Raw genomic sequence first — 13043 nt, forward strand, 5'->3', positions numbered from 1 at the left:
ACAGTGAGCCTACTGAAGGTGAACTTGTAGGTAAACTTCTCACCTTTGCTCTTGTGCAGGATCCTCTTATGGTAGTAATACTAGAGAACTGAGAAAAGAAGAGACACACGTCTCCTCCATCAGTCTAGCAGGCCCTGGAGAACACCAGCCATCTTCCCACAGTGAGGGCATATCCCAAGCCTTTCCACAGTGGGAAGCAGCCTGGAGTGCCAGGAACCACAACCCTTTTCCTTCAACTTTGCCTCTTGTACTGCTGGCCACCTTTTCTCACCTGAGGGCCCGGCTCAGCTTGTCATAGTTCATCTGTGGTTTGCACTTCCTGCGGCCCCAGAGGTGAGCCACTTCGTCTGGATCTCCCTGCTGCCAGGTGATGACATGGCAGAACTCTTCCTTCTGCAGCAGTTCTAGGATGAAGTGCCACAGCTGGATCTGCTGGGAGCCTGGCGATGACTCAGGCCCTCCCTAAGTCAACGTTGAGAGCACGGGGAGGATGCAGCGAGCCTCACCTGAGATCTAGTAGTTGGTAGGTGGTCAGGGCGCCTTCTGAGAGTTTGGACCTCAGGCCTGCTGAAAGCAAGGGGGAAAATGGAGGTTAGGAAGGAAGAAAAGAGTCCAGGACAGAAAAGGAGCTAAGGCAAGTGTTTCCAAGCCCAACCTGGGGAAGCTCTTGGTTCAGAGGCGTCTCCCAGGTGGTGACTGAGGTCAAAGGCTAAGGAGAAGAGGCAAATGGCGTGCATCCTGACCCTTAATCTACCAACTATTGCTTTTGGTTGTTTTGAGACAGGTTCTCATGTAGTTCAAGCTGAGTCTTACACTACAGAGCTGAAGCTGACCTTGAACTCCTGACCCTGTTGCCTCCACCCTCTGAGTGTTGAGATTGCTGGCATGCGCCATGACACTTGACCTGCCCCCCCCCCCCTTCTGGTAACTTTACAACAGTTTCACATTTGAGAAGGTTAGGGATTTTTGTGTTGTTTCCATCAAAGCCCAAAGGCCTGGTGCACAGCTGTCAAGAAGTGATCGACAGAATAAATGAATGCCACTCACTTTCCAGAGGCCTCATTCTTTTGTTGTGCCATTTAAAAAAATGTTACCGCCTTCACTTCTGTCACCCCAAAATTATGTAGGATCTAGTCTTCATTTTGTATTTTTCCTCCAAAGTTGTTGCCTCCTTTCAGGGTAGCTTAGGGTAGCACCCACTTTTAAAATCTCCCAGAGATTGGAGAGAAGGGACAGATTTGAGTGAGTGGACAGACAGATGGACAGCATGAGAAGATGGGACTGAGACTGAAATCTGAGGTGAAGGCATGTTTCTCCAGTCTTGTCCATGTGTGTCAGGGAGGTAGAGGCATGTCTGGCTAGGGCCAGGGCTGTATCCAACTGGACCATAGCCCTTTCTGTATTTTCAGCCAATGTGGCACCAGGATTCAGGAGTTCTAAAGAGGCAAGTAGTATGGAATCTTCATGAATTTGTGTGTCGTTTTTGTTCACTGTGATGCTAATCTCATATAGTTCTATTTTCAGTTTATCTGCTGTGCAAGTCTGCACTGAATAGTATCTTGTTTGTTTGTTTTGACAACTGTGCTCCCCTTGGAGCTCAGGAACCTTGGCTGTCTTGTTCAGTGCTGGCCATTTGAACCACATCCTGGCACTATGCCTTGTATTTGTAGGTGATTAATGAACCTTGGGTAAGGAAGAAGGATCTTGCTGGTTTTCGGCGTGTGTTGGGGGAAGCAGTTTTAGAACTATCCTCGGTAAGACAGGCTTGCCCGAGGAGGCTAAGGGAGGAGAGGAGGCATTGAAGCAAACCTGGGTTGAAGAGAGGGAACTGGTGCAAGATGCTGGCTTCTGCTGCCACTAGTGGGATGTGAACAGTCTGCAAGAGGACCAGGGAAGGATAGAAGAGAGGGCTACGGAGCAGGATGGGAAGCCTGCTCGTGGGATAGCTCAGGCAAGTTACATGGTCTTAGCTCTGGGACTCCCATGCTAGTGAGTTCAGCATGAAAGAAGTACTGTTCTCATCTAGAACTTAGTAGGTCTGGAGGGCACACAGAGACTGGTGTGCAGCAACCTCCTGTCATTCCAGAAAAGACTTAAGAGAGAGAGGGTGACTTCAACAAGGCCCATCAGAGTAGCAACAATCAGTCTTAGAACTGAACCTGCAGTGTTTCCCTAGGACTTGAAAATGTCACCTATAGCTGTGCATCTCGACTTTAATGAGCATGAGAATCATCTGAAGTCTTTTCAAAATGTGGATCTTGATCACACAGGCTGGCAGGACCTATGGCAGCACACATCTGATGTGCTGTGAGCTGTTGTGGCTATGTGTCCCTAAACTGTTTGAGTGTCAGGAACCCCCGGGGCATAGTAGGTCTTAGAGGATTATGGAGCTTTCCCAAGGTCATTCGCAAAGTGAAAGACTGGGAAACAAGACCTCAGATCAAGATTTCTAAGATTCTAGTTGGGCATGGTGTATATGCCTACAAACTCCTGACTCAGGAGGTAGAGGTAGGGAGATCCTCACAGGTTGAGGTCAGTTTGGGCTACATAGAGAGTTCTAGGACAACTGGAGTTATACAGTGAGACCCAAAGAAGAGGAGAAGGAGGAAGAGAAGAAAAGAGGGGATCCAGAGCTGTAGACATATAGAGTTAATCACAAGTGTAAGTCCCAGAACTAGGCACATTTAGATTTTCTAGCCCTTGCTTGTGAGAGGGTTATCCTCACACCTTCATGAGAAAAGAATAAAAGGAAGAAGGAAAGAAAGAATTACACAATTCAGCCATGGAGATAGGCAGACTCCTGATACCTCCTCCTCTACATGAAAAAAGACAAAACAGTTGTGGGTCATGACTTCCCAGAACTTAGAAGGCAGAGGCAGAAGGGTCAAGAGTTCAAGGCCAGCCTCGGCAACACAGCAAATATCAGGTCAGTCTGGGCTGTATAAGGCCTGCCCCAATAAACAAGACAAGAGACAAACCAAATACAGCATAAGCAAATGGCTGTCAGAACCCAAATGTGCAGCCAGACTGGAATGCGGCTGGGGACGCTGACTTTCCTGGTCTCAATGCAGTAGCTTCCTACCCAGATGGACCATGTTTGTGAGTTGCTCATGAGTCCTCAAGAAGCTTGCCAGTTCTGCGTGTGGGAAACCTTAGTGCTAGGAAGTCCTGCCAACAGTCTCCTGAAACCCTTCCTTTCCTACCTGAGGCCCTGAACTTAGGGAAGCAGAGGCTTCCTTAAGAAGAGCAGCTCCACCACCGCGGGGACAGTGGTCTTTGTCACTTAATTCCTCGAGGGTTACTTCTAAAAAAAACCTTTAAAATGTATTAGTGTGTATGTGTGCACATGTGTGAAGGTCAGAGGACAATTCTGCTCTGCAAGTGCTTATCTGCTGAGCTCTTGTGTCATGAGAACTTTCCTGACTGGGAGCATCCCACTCTGTGCCCTCCGACCTGTTCTCTGGGCCCCAACTCTGGGCCCTTGCTGCACACACAAAGATCGGCCACATTCTATTCACTGCTGTGAGCAACCCTGCAACACCCGCGGCGAGATCATCACAGTGGCTGATAGGATGTTAAAAAGGACCATAGCCCAGCCTGGAACGACCATCGCGGGTCTCCAAAGCATTGTGTTTCTGAAGGGCTAGAGCGGTACATGATTATCATCATCACCGTCGTTCTGATTCCCAAGAATGCTAATCCCCTTGGCTGGTGTAGGTGTTCGTTACAACACAAGTAGGTTCTAGGTCAGTATTTAAAGAAGCAGTATAGATAACAATACGGAGGAAGGCTTAAGCTGGGCGCGGCTCCAAAGAAAACCTCCCAAGCTGCTTCTCTCTCCACACTTGCAGCTGATGTGAACTGGGACCGCCACGGGTTCAGGATGAGGTGCTGCTCTTGCTGCGAAGTTGCCACTGATTCCTCACAATAACCTTTGAGTTTGGTATTGGCTATATTTTGTAAGCTGAGGAAACAGAGGCTCAAAAAGATTAAGAGACTCGCTCAAGATCCTGCCAAGTGGTAGAGCCAGACAGGAACAGGTCTGTCTGACTCCAGGCGCTGAGATTTAATTGGTCAACTCGGGCAGAAGAGTTGAAACTCTAAGGAGAGAGGCAAGGCTGTCAGGAGGCCCTTTCCCCAAAGGAGACTGTCCAACCAAGCCTGATATGTGGGCTCTTGGCCAGAAAAATTTCAACAGTAGCTCCAGAAAACCAGAGGCCAGCTGTGCAGTGGGTAAAACATGAGAAAGATAGGAAGACACAGACAGGAAGACAGACACATACACACACACACATAGAGACAAGGACACATGTACACATATAGACCTATATACACATGCATACAGACACACACAGATACAAACATATAGACACACACAGACTTCTACATACAGACATACACACAGAGACACATACAGACACATACACACAGAAACACACAGATACACAGAGAGCAACACAACACAAACACTCATGGATGCATTCAAATAGACACACACACAGAGGCACACATAGACACACATAGACACAGATACACACAGACACATACTCAAAGGCATACACAGACGAGACAGACACACACATGTAGAGACACACACAGACACACACACATGCTAGCATTTGAGCATATATTTATGTAGAAACATACAGTGAAAGTAATTTGAAGTGCTGAATGGGTAGCTCACACTTGTGAACACAGCAGTTGAAAGGCAGAGACAGGAGGTTTGCCCCAAGTTCAAAGCCAGCCTGAGCTACAAAAGAGAGTCTTAGGCCAGCAAAGGTGCCATAGGCAGGCTGTGCCTCAAACAAAACAAATCAGTGAAAGTTATAAAAAGGAAGTCACCCTGTCATTAAAACCTTTGAACCTAGGGACCAGTTGGCCAGATGAAATGGATAAAACCTGAGCTTTTTGGTGCTCCACTGAGTCAGCAAAGAGGCCTGCGGATGAGCAAAGCTGATGTGGGAGTGTCATATATCAATTTGTTGATTTCATTGGTTAAGCAATAAAGAAACTGCTTGGCCCTGATAGGTTAAAACATAGGTGGGAGGAGTAAACAGAACAGAATGCTGGGAGGAAAAGGAAGTGAGCTCAGAGACGCCATGCTCCCCTCTCCAGGGCAGACGCACGTGATGAAGCAAGCAGCCAGGTTAGACATGCTGAATCTTTCCCGGTAAGACCCGTGCTCACAGATTATTAGAGATGGGTTGATCGGGATATCAGAATTAGCCAGTACGGGCTAGAGCTAAAGGGCCAAGCAGTGTTTAAATGAATACAATTTGTGTGTTGTTATTTCGGGGCATAAGCTAGCCAGGTGGCTGGGGTGCTGGGGACGCGGCCCCCGCCGCTCGTATTACTACACAAAGCCACGAGAGGTGGAGAGACACAGACCATAAGCCTGAAAGAGCCAGGCAACGAGCTGGATCCTGGGCAGTGAGGTCCAGAGTAGGGCCTAGGGGCCAGAAGGGCAAGAGAGAGACAGTCATGGTGACAGCCAGCAGGAGAGACCTCAGAAATCTCAGAGGGCCCAGATATAGAACAGGCTGCTGCTTCCCTCGAGAAAGTCCCCATGATTGGGAACCTCTAATATCCCCCTGGATCTTAGCAGGCAGGGATAGCAGGCTGTGCTGATATCACTTAAACTGTAAAGGGAGCTGTGGCCTTGGGTGTGGCAGCTGGGGACCTTGGGGGGGCAGCCAGCTTCCTTTTGCATCTCTCTGTCTCCTCTCCCTTCTCCCCTGGCTGAGGATACTTGGTATCCCCCTCCCCACCTTCCTTGGGAATGGCAACTTCTGGGGAGACTCCCTCAACTCCACCCTCACGGGTCAGATTTCCACCTCACCTCTGGTGCAGCCCCACCCCTGCGGCCCACCCTGTGGCCACTCATTCTACCCATTCTACCTTCTTTAGGGGCAACAGGGTTGAACAAGTTTTGAATTCCAAACTCAGACACCCTATGCCAGCTCCCATAGGGTTGACGGGAATGGGTAGTTAAAGGTTGACAACAGACAAAGAAACAAACAAAAACCCCACCCTCACAGATGCTCTGGGGAACCAGGGCTTAGGACACTGGGCCAGGGCGTGGCTGTCACGGGCTTCAGTCTGGCCTCCACCCCTCCTCTGACTTTCTCAGCTGTCTTCTTCCATCCAGCCTCCCTTCCCAGCTGTGGCTCCTCTCGTTGGGCTGTTTCTCTGTGCTTTCCTCCTCCGCTCTCTGTAGCCTCGATCTCAGCACTCGTGCCTTCTGTGCTGTCCGGCCTTTCTCACCCCTGCTTCTCAGAGGCTGTTTCTTTTCTACACTGCCCCCAGCATGCCTCTCTCCCCACTGCTTGACTCACTCTTCATAGCCCCCTCAGTTGTGCGCTAGGGAGCCTCCTGAGGACCCCCACCCAACCCTGAAACCCCACCAAGAGCAAGAAATCCCCTGCAGCAGGCAGCGAAGAAGCAGCGTGGCATGGCCAGCACGAGATGACAGTTCCGGCAAACAGTTGAGCTGGGTGAGCTGACCACAGCCCTGGGGTTGGGTGTCAGGCCAGCCAAAAAATCAGGGCAGTAGCAGAGGTAGCAGGCAGCCTCCAGAGCTGAGGTCAGTGACACCGCTGACTCAGCCCCTAGCCACCAAGCCTATGCCAACATCCAGTTCAGACCTCCAGCCCAAGACCTCCAGACCCAAGCTCTTCACCTTCCCTCAGGCCTGAAGCCAGCTCAACTGCTTCTGTGCCTGAGTGTCTATGCCCACGAGGCCTCCCTGCCCTTGGGCAAAGCAGGGCCCACTCAGAAGGGTTTGGGGTGAGCTCAAGACTTTCTGCTGGCATTCTGCCTGCCTCTCTAGCCCACGTCTGTGCTTACTACCATAGGGGTCCTCATACTCCAGGATTCTTAGTCCTAGTTCTTTGGGAAAGGGTCCTTGGGGGTCTGAATAAGGAAGAGAGGCAGGTGGATGGGGCAGAATTCTCTTGCCCCAGCAGAGAGAGGCATACAGACTCAGGAGGGATCACAGCTCCTCTGTCACCATCTTGGTACTCTCTACCGACTCTGTGAAACTCCAACTCATCTGCCTCTATCTGCTCCTCTGTGAGCCTCAACGACTGCTCTTTTACCCCCAGCTTCCCCAGTTCTCCCTGCTCCCAGTGGCAGCCACGAGCTGAGATGAGTCTCCTCTGGATCCCATGGCTAGCTGGGTGAGGAGTTATCTGCTTACCATTTATCCCAGAGTCTGGTCTGTCCCAGAGAGCAGACATTGGATCCCACTGGCCCCCACCAGCAGAGAAGAACCCTTGCTACACTAGACCGGTGTGTCTCTGTGCCATTTTCCCAGATGTCGGGTGCTCTCTGCCCTGAGTCACAACTCCGGCTCTGTGCCATTCCTCTGCAGAAAGAAAAATCTTGCCTCTCCTGGGGCCTTGGCTCCTCACTTCCCCCATAACCAGGGGCACAAAGAGGAGCTCCTGTCAGACGCCAGATCTTCTATGTGCATGCAGTCTGGCTCCTTCCAGCTCAGTCATTGCTCTTGCTCATCACGCCTTAGGGTTAAAATGAGAGGCATCTCTAAGCTCCTAGGGGAGTTGATGTGCCTTCAAGGGCCAGTGGCATGCCCACCCCGCTGCCCCCCCCACATATACAACTTGCAGCAGAGTAGGACATCTTTCTAGGGGCCAGCTAGCTCCTGAAGCACCTGACCCACTGGGAAGTCCTGCCAGTTGTCCGCCAGTCTCGTTCTTTCAGCCCCTTGCTTGTATAGATTTCTGTGGAGATGGTTCAGACCTGAAAACTGACCTCATACCTCCCCGACTGAGCCTCTACTGCTGCCTTTCCTCTGGCTGCGTCTCACTCACACACTGGTGTCATATTGTCACAGACTTTAACTTTCCTCCTTTGGCTCAAATGAAATGATACAGATAACTTATCTCCAGCACTGAGGACATGGCTATGCGAACCCTTCCATCATGGAGTCCCATCTCCCACATGACCATCACTCAAGCTCCTTTTCAAAAGGTCTAAAGGCATTGTGACTGTTCTCTTACAGTTCTAGGGATTTTTAAAAAACTTTTAGTCTTTATTAATTTGGCTTGAAGTAAGACAGCAGAAAGAACTTCCAACTAAGGATTAAGCCAGCTAAGACACAGTGACTACAGGGGCATCAGACTCCATGAGGAACAAGATAAGGACATCCTGGGGAGGAGATACCTAAGAAACAGGCTTTTCAGGACCTGGGGACCAAGTCACCCTGGAGCCTCTTCAGTTTTCCTGCCCTAAGCAGGGAGAGAAGACTTAGATGACGGATGTAGGTGGACATCAGTATGGTTTCCTGTCTTCACTGACTCCGGGAGGCCATGTCCCCAGCCCCCAGCACCCCGCCTCTCCCGGCTGATGGGAGAAGGGATAGAAGGCATGGGATTAGATTCTGGCCTTGTTTTCTGCTTAAATCGACTGAAGCTAATGTGATGGACAGGTGGGAGAGAGAGGCTGATTGATAAAAGACAAGACCTTGGGCTTCAGGGAGGGAGGGTCCTGGGTTGGGGGCTCATAGGCCAGAGTCACACAGAAGGGAGGCAGAGCCCAATGATGGGCGAGGGGAGAGGGCTGTCCTGGTCAAAGGAGACTTCTCTGCGGACCACAGCTACTAAACCCCTGGGGCAAGGTCCCTTACAGGATCCAGGCCGAGACCAGGAGTGGGCTGGAGACACTGCCTGCTTCTATGTAGTCTCCATCTCTTCTGTCTTGCCTGGTCACTTCACTACCCTGGCATGCTTCCTCTTGCCATCCAGACCTTGCCTGGTCACTTCACTACCCTGGCATGCTTCCTCTTGCCATCCAGACCTTGCCTGGTCACTTCACTACCCTGGCATGCTTCCTCTTGCCATCCAGACCTCCTTGTTGCCCACTTCCAGCTTCCCCGCCTTCCTGGCCCATGCTACTGTACACAGGCTCATCCAGGAACAGGGCTAGCAGTCAGGATCCGGGCTTGAAGGGCGGCTTCTCAACCAGATAGCTGTCTCCTCCACAAGATAGAAGCAAAGTGGGGGAGCCCTGGGGCCATAGGCCCTGATCACTGGACAGGACCCAGGAGGCACCCATACTCCTATTACACCCCACACTCAGCACCCAACTCCTCACATAGCCTTGATACACAACTTAATTCTTTTTTTATTTTTTTATTTTTATTTTTAAGTTCTTGAGATAGGACCTCACTCTAGCTGAGGATCACCCTGCTGGCTTTGAATTCATGGCAACCCTCCTGGCTTCACATCCAGGGAGCAGTGAGATTTCAAGTGTGTACTATCACATCAGCTTAGTCCGGGTATTGACATGTTTTAATTTATGCAGAGTGTGGTGATTTGTGCCTGTGATCCTAGCACTTTGGAAGTCGATCCAGGAAGATCTCAAGTTCAAGAAAAGCCTGTACCATTTATCAAGATTCTGCCTCAAAATAAAAAAGTAAAAATATGGCTGGGGAGGAGCCGTAGTAGAGGATTTACCTCTACTACAAAAACTCCAAATAGCAAGCTAGATCTGGTGGCCCACACTCATTATCACAGTCTTGAGACAGGCAGGTAAGTGGATCAGAAGTTCAAGGCCAGTCAAGTCTACATATTGAGTTTGAGGTCAAGCTAGGCTACGTGAGAACCTGTCTGAAAAAACAAAACAACCCTCCCCAAATAAACAATACATCAACCAAAAAGAAGGATGCCCATGTCCATGGCTCTTCAGGTTCACTTTCCAGTCTTCTCAGCTGCTCTGGCTTCGTGGTACAACAAAAGCTTGTGCTGATTGCAGGGGTAGTAGAGAAGTTGCCCTCTGTGGGGGTAAGACACAGTCCTTCCTGTTTGAGGCTGGATGGTGTCTCCCAGAGCCCACTTGGGCACAGAGAGATAAAGTGGATGGGAGAGGCACTTCCCTCCAGCCATGCTGGACCCCAAAGCTTGGGGTCCAAACTCAGGCAATACAGGTGCACTGTAAGGGACATTCATCCCACCTCTACATGGTTCCAGCACTTCTGCATGTTTGCTTTCTGTGGGCTTGGTAAAATCACTCCATGGAGGTAAGTCCTACATGGGCCCAGGCCTTAGGCAAGGCTTCTCCAGGGCTTGGGAACAGGGATTCAGGCCACACTTTCCTTCTCTGAGCAGGAAGGAGGTAAGACCCCTCCCCCAGTCTGGTCCAGGAAAGTTCTGAGGACCCATTGGGGTTCCTGGGGGGTTTATCAGGCCAGCCTAGTCATCACAAAAGACACACAAGCACACCTTGGCCTAGCCATTGGAGAAAGAGGGGACCAGCTCACTGCCTCCTGTCCTGTATTCTGTCCTGTACCCATGACAGGAGACAAAAATGGCTGGAAGGTTGAGGCCTCACTGGATTCAGAAAGGAAGATTGGCTCTTGAGGAAGAATGCAGTCCCTAGGTGGCCAGAGACGGCCAAGGAAAGAAGGTGCAGAAGAGAGAAGAGGCTGGGGCTGGGAGGCCAGAAAGGTGGGCAAAGGGGTGAGGGAAGCTGGTGCTGCAGGTCTGAGGTGTCCCAGACACTGGAGACCCTTCAAGTCCCATTAGCAGCTATAGGAGGTGACAGGTAGGATCGATTCCAATCGAGGCAACAGACTCCTAGTAATAAACCTATTTCACATCTGCTGAGAGAGGTGGTCTCTCACTGCTGTCTCAGAGGCTGCTGTGGTCAGGCCCTGCAGGGCTGTTGGGGGATCCTATGAGTCTGTCCAGGCCCCTGCTTTCCCAGGGAACAGGGACAGGCCTGGAGTGACAGGTGGAATCCTCTTTGTGTTATTGAGTCTGTAGGAGGAGGGCTAGTTCCAGTGTAGGTGTTTGAATTCAACTGTCTATCTCAGTAGGTCTGTGTATCTGTGCTGAAACAAGGATGCGTTCTTCTCTGCCTGGGGCTGTTTGTGTGTGGGAGTCTCTGTGTCAGTTTTTGTTTCCAGCATCCATGTACCTATCTGTCCACTAATGCCTGTTACATGTGGGTGTGTGAGCTCCACAGAGGTCTGGGTTTCGGTGACTGTCTACAGCGTGCTTTGTCTCCGACTGTGGGTGTTGTTTGTGGTTGGCCTGTCTTTGTCTCTTGGACACTAGGGAAATGCTACTGGTATTTCAACGCTCACAGGAAAACCCTGCTCCAGTCAGGTCAGTCAAGCAACAGCCTGAAGAATACACAACCATTTTATTTTGCCAGGGCTAAGAGCTTCCCGGTACAGGATTTTCAGAAATCACTCTCAGAAAAATCTTGCTACTTTCAGGCCTGGACTCAAGGAAGCTGAAGTGAATGGAAGTGTATGTGCCAGAGAAGGAAGGACAGGAGAGAGGCTGAGAAGAGGGAAGGAGAAAGGCCAAGATGTTTGGAAGAACTGAAAGGACTCCAGAGCAGTTGTAGGAGCTTGCCTCGGGCAGAGGGAGGAAGCAGAGAGGAGGAAAGTGGGACCAGTTGTCCCCACCCTGGAAGACTGAGGAAAACTGAGCTGGGTCTTGTGGGAGGCAATGTCAGGGTGTGAGGAAGCTTGCCAGCTAGTGAGGTGGCAGCCGATCCAGGGCCTGGTTAGGACTCCCACTTCCCCCTCCTGCACATCTCACCTGACACTGGGCTCCTAGCCAGGTGTGTGTGTGTGTGTGTGTGTGTGTGTGTGGTGGGAGGCTGTCAGTTAGTCCACTTTCTGGTGCCTGGCTTTCCCCGACCCTGCCTGGCCGTTGGTTTCCTTTCTCAAAGGAGACAGACAGGTCAGGGCCTAGAGGTCCTGAGTGAGGGCAGGGGAACGGAAAGGCTCTAAGGAGGCACTGCAGGTTCCTGATCTCCAGGAGGCTTCCTTGAACTAGGAGGGTCTGGGCGGTTGCACCAGTCCCCCCATGGACCTCTGGTCCCCACAGCGTCAGTTCCGGGCAGAGCCAGTGCTGTGTCGTGCTCTCCAGCACTTTGACCAGATCTCAGCGTGTAGGACCAGGAATTTGTGTTCCTCCCACTCATTGCCTCTTGAGAGCTGAGACTCGCACCCCTGGGGATGCTGTGTCTGGGGTGGGGGCGAGAAAGAGGCCTTAGTTCTCTCACCTTGTCTCTCTGCTCCTCCCACTCCTGACTTCTCGAGGACTGTGCTCATCCTGGCCTCACGGGGAACAGCACGGGGAGATTGCAGAAGTCTCTGGAAGTCTCAGACAGGAGCGTCCAGCCTCTGCTGTCTCTACTGCAGTGTGTGTGCTGGAACCCGAGGCCTCAGCAGAACCACAGTTCTCAGGCAGAGCCCTGAGCAGGCCTGAGGGTAAGAGTCTTGGTCCCCTGGCCCGCTGCTGACACTTTTAAGAGCACAAAGTGGCAGCTGTTCTTGTGGCCCTGCCATGTCCTGGATGCAATGCCTTGTATTGGGGCATGAATGCTTGGTGCCAGGACCTGGAATGTGGACTAACGGGTGGGACATGGTTCCCCTGGCCCCTCCGGCCTTCTCCCATGTGTGTCAGGTTCTCCTTGGTCCTTGCCGTCAGGGCTTTGAATATGGTGGAGAACCGGCTCTTGCAGGGCTCCACTCCTTTTGGGCCTTGTCTTTAGCCCTTTGTGTAGAGTTCTTCCTAATGAAGGCTCCAGGCTCTTCCCTCAGAGTGGGCAGGAGAGGGAGCAGCCTAGGGAGGGCAGGGCTGTTGTTCTCAAGAGTTCCCTAGGGAACTGTGTCTCTTTCCTCAGACTAGGGATCCTAGCTTCCTTCCCTCACAGTAGAGTGCTGGGGACTTAGGGTCCAGGAGTCTGTGTGGGGAGGCACGGAAGGGTGGGGGAAGTGGGAAGGGCTGGTCTCACATGTGACTGAAGGTGCCCTGAAAGAGCAGTAGGAGGGGTGAAGGCAATGCAGAGGGTTAGAGCTAGAGTGTCCAGGACCTGTGGTAGGCCAGAACTGGGGTATCCCAGGGCTGGCAGTGATGGGAGCAGCATGGTGGGGTAGCAAGAGGAGGGCTCTAGGCCTCCGGAGTTTGGGGGCCACTCATGGGTTGTTTTTCTGGGACCCACTGAGAATTTGAGGTGTGCCTTCATTAGGCATCTCCACTGACTAGAGCCAGGGAGGATTT

Source organism: Microtus ochrogaster, chromosome 21 (genome assembly GCF_000317375.1).
Source record: "Microtus ochrogaster isolate Prairie Vole_2 chromosome 21, MicOch1.0, whole genome shotgun sequence".
NCBI lineage: Eukaryota > Metazoa > Chordata > Mammalia > Rodentia > Cricetidae > Microtus > Microtus ochrogaster.